We start from the raw sequence: 4793 nt of genomic DNA on the forward strand, positions 1-4793 counted from the left end.
GGTTCTTGGAGTGTCAACACGTCAAAGTGGAATACAAACACCCAGTGAGATTGCTACAACCAATCCCCATTCCTGAGTGGAAGTGGGAAGTCATATTGATGGACTTCATCACAATATTTCCAAGGACATTCAAGCATCATGATGCTATAATGGTGGTAGTGGAAAATTTGAGTAAGGAATCCCACTTTATAGTAGTCAAGTCCTCCCACAAGGAAATTGACATAGCTCATATTTTCATGAAGGAAATATTCAGGTTGCATGGCATACCCATGAAGATCATTTTGGATCATGATTCCATGTATAATTCCAATTTTTGGAAGGCATTATTTGCTAGTTTTGGAACCCAAATAGATTTTAATAAAACATATCATCCTCAGAATGATGGAAAATTAAGAGTGGCCAAAAGTTTAGAGGACATGTCGAGGATGTATTTTAAGCATCAACCAAAGAGGTGGGAATAATTCTTGCCAGTAGCTAAATTTTCCTACAACAATAGGTACCAAGAGTCACTGAAGATGAGCCCTTTTCAAGCTTTATATGACTTAAAATGTAACACTCCTATTAACTAGGATGACCCAATGAATAAGGTGGTCCTTGGGCCAAACATGATAAAGGAGATGGAGTAGGAAGTGGTCCATATATGTTATAAATTGAAAGCAATCTAGGATAGGCAAAAGAGTTACATAGATATCAAAAGAGTGGACAAGGAATTTTAGGTGGGAGAGCATGTGTATCTCCACTTTAGACCAAGGAAGAGCTCACTGAAATTGGGGTCTTGTTCTAAGTTGGCACCTATATCTTGTATATCCTTTTATATTTTGCAAAGAGTGGGTCTAATGGCTTATATATTGGCCTTACACCCATAGTGAAAGCACATGATGTTCTTCATATCTCCTTATTTAAGAAGTATGTACATGAAACTAATCATATTGTTAATTGGTATGTGATACAGGTGGAACCTAATGGAGAGTTCCAACTAGAATCACTATGCATCCTGGACTAGAGGCAGATCATGCCCCAAAATCAAGTAATAGAGCAAGTTAAGGTGCATGGAAGCACTTTGGACCAGATGAAGCAACCTAGGAAATAGTAGATCAAAGGAGGGTATCTCACCCTTTTTTATTTACTATGTAAATAAATGTAAGAACTGTAAATATAAAGCTCAGTGGCTATTTCATGTTATGTTTATAAAACATCAAGGACACTATTTATTTAAAGGTTGGGGTTTGTAATAGGCCCTTTTCATAACATCCTGTGTATGTAAACACAATTGTATGAATTACAGATGTATGTGAATCTATGTGAAAATGAATTGATGACTAGCTTGAATGGAGGGACATACAAATCCAAAGCTTTGAGGGGAGGGTTTTTGAGTTCCTATTGCATTCCTGGAGGGTTGCTTACAGGGTGTCGTGAGCTGGCCCATACCAATCTCAATAAATTGTCATGACTACCTTCCTAACAATAGACTGACCTGTGTGAACAAGCATTGAAGTTAGAGTGAGAAGCCTGAGTAGAGGACGCTTCCCATACTATCCCTCTCCTCATGGAATGTGGTAGAGAGAGAGGAGGCTGCAGAACAAAAAGGCCAGAGGTGTGAAGGAAGAAGAGTCTTTTGGCAGTTGTGTGGAGAAGGAGAACAATTGAAGTGTGCGAAGGAGGCACAAAATAATCGGCGTAGAAGCTTATTACGTAGAGAGCACGCTGAGCACCTAAAACCATGGAACAAGGGGGTTCTGGGTGAGGAAATTAGAAAGGAATTCTATTTCAAAGCTATTGTTGTGAAGGCAGAAGCAACGAAGACGGGTGAAAATTGAACCCTGTGATCTACGAGTTGCGAAAGTGTTCCTTGAGATTGTGTTGAGGCCACTAGACAATGTGTCTAAGCTTGATTGATTAATAGGGAGCTCGGTGGAGGAATGAATCACTGTGGTGCTTGCCGTAATGTTGTGAAACCACCTAGTGGTTATGTCCTCGCTATTAAACCACTGAGACAGGAAAATCTGGCCCACTGTGATGATTTCCATGAGGCTATGGAATCACCTAGATAATGGACTATGAACCCCTGTAGTGCTTGCCATTAAAAAAAGGATGATAAACCACCAAAATAAGTTGATTCAACCTCTTGGAACTGAGATATATCTCATTTGATCTTGGGTGAAACCATGTGTATAACTAGAGAGAAAGTGAGTCACTATGGTGCTTACTCCTTGAGAGTGGTTGATAAACCACTCGGATTGTGGACTCCTTCTCTTGGTTATGTGATAAATCCTTGGTGTGAATTTCCCATGAATACACGTCCCATCAGACTTGGGATCTGGCTTGGGGGCAGTCAGTTGTAAGAAGGATTTCCGTGTGGTTGGTCTATGGTTGGGTGGAGAGTTGAAGTCTCTCCTTCAGTTTCCAATCATCTTTAAACATATAGATTATTGTAAATTGCTCATGTGTATTGTCTTATGGACCACAATGAATATAATTGTTATGTTGTGAATGGTGCAAGATCTCTATGTTTGTAAGGTATAACAATTAGATTGGTATGAGTTAATTGAGAAAAACGCTCTGATGCGAATTACTACCCATCGCAGCCAAACCCTAGCCAGCAGCCGCCCTGACTGCTCTCGCTGTTACAGCCGCCGCATCTCTGCTGGTCGATAGCAATGGAAATGGCGGTAGGAGGGGAAAGCTCTGCTTCCCCTCCAAAAAACTCCACAAATTCTGACAATACCCAGTACGCACAGCCTCTGCACCCTTCTGGCGCAGGCCCAGATGCAGGTCAAGACGGACATTGGAAGACTGAGGCAAGGATACATACGGTCCCGACAGAAGAAGACGATGCTGACAAAGAGATCCACGATAAAGCTAAGGCGACTCAACCAAAGGCAACCTCAGCCACTTGTATCCCAAAAGCTGCTGAACCCATCAAGGTTGACCTGCCCAGCCACCGCATCAATGGTGAAATCCAGTACATGCAAGATCATGCACTCATCGGAAAGTTTCTGGGCTTCTGGCCTACGGAAAAAGCCTTACAAGGTTGGATAGCTTCAAAATGGAAGCCCAAAGGACAAATAACTCTGCAACTAGGACCAAAGGGCTTTTTTACAGCAATCTTTCACTGTGTGGAGGACAAAGTGCGGATATTCGAAGGAGGTCCGTACTTCTTCAACTCTTCAGGCCTCTATCTCACAGAATGGAAGCCCAGATTCAATCCCGACAAGGAAGATTTCAGCTGGGCACCGGTCTGGATCAGGATGTACTCCCTCCCAGCGGAGTACTGGAAAGAAGAAACGCTGGCGGATATAGGCAACAAACTTGGCACCTTCATCCGAGTCGCGGCTGAGACAAAAACTCGCAAATATACCTCATACGCCCGGATCTGCGTCCAGATGCATCTGACCAAGGCTCTTGCTGATACGGTAAAACTCTATCACGATGATTATGAATGGACACAACCTTTAGATTATGAGCACATTCCCTTTCGCTGTCGTAAGTGTCATGAGCACGACCACCTCTTCCGTGACTGTCCATTAAATTCCCAGACCAAAGCAGCTGCTGCTGTCTCTGATAAAGACTCTGAAGGTTTTATCAAAATCCCCAACCGCCGTAGGCATGCCAAAAAGAGTCAGCTAGTTATGGAAAACACTCTCAAAGCGGACCACCAGAACAAATTCTCTGTTCTTGCAACGCATGATAAACAAGATCATCCCAGTTCTAAACCCCCACTCAACCCCTCTTCGCCCTCTTCCTCCCTCCTTCACTCAGACCCCTTGCAGCCCTCTGACCCTGTTCCAACGAATCCCACTCCGAACCCTTCTTTGGAGAAAGGAAAATCGGTATCAAGTCTCAGTCCCTTCTCTTTCTCTCAAGAGAAGCCCTCAGAGGATAATAAGCAGCAAGACTATGATATGGAAACCGATGCTACCCTGGCTCTCAGTCTTCAGCAAGAAGTGGATGAGGAAGTACTAGGAGAAACCACTGTCATGGAAGAAGATCAAGCGGATGTCAATATAGATGGATTAGACATCTTCACACTTGAAACGACATGCAAACAGAAAGAATATAACTCTATTCAACCCTGGCAAATAGACAAGCTGGAAGGAGTCTTAGCCAAGGCGCAGCATAATAAAAGCCTAGGCATACAGGGAGGCAGCCTTTGGGATGGAAAAAAGGTACTCAAGGATCTCAAGAAAAGGGGAAGAAAGACAGACCTACAGCGTACCATAGCAATAGGTGAATTACTTATGGAATCAGGGCGATTCGCTAAGTTGACAAAGTTCTACAAACCCAAATCACAGTTTACATGAAGTTAATATCCTGGAATGTGAGAGGACTCAACAACCCCTCAAAACACAGAATGATCAAAAACTTGATTCAACAAGAAAAACCAACCATAGTTTTTCTGCAAGAAACCAAAAGCAGCACTGATGCTATTGAACGAATTCGTGGCAAAGTCTGGGCAGGAAGCAGGGCCATCTCTGTAGACGCCTCTGGAGCCTCAGGTGGTTTAGCTATTTTATGGAACCCACAGATCATCACACTATATGACTTCCACGCCACCCTCCATCTCATTCAAGCCTCCTTCCACCTCGTTGGCACTGGAATCCATGGTCATCTCACAAATGTATATTTTCCTCAAATAATTCAGCAAAAACTAGAACTGCTGGAAACGATCTCTATCCTCAATGAAAACAGGCAATTCCCGCTATGGATTGGGGGCGGCGACTTCAACATAATAACTTCCATGGCAGAGAAGCAGGGAGGCAGAATCAGGCTCGACAGTGACAGTGAAGGCCTCA

Source organism: Pinus tabuliformis, chromosome 5_2 (assembly GCF_031772625.1).
Source record: "Pinus tabuliformis cultivar Carrire ecotype Pingquan chromosome 5_2, CPIR1, whole genome shotgun sequence".
Taxonomy (NCBI): Eukaryota; Viridiplantae; Streptophyta; class Pinopsida; order Pinales; family Pinaceae; genus Pinus; species Pinus tabuliformis.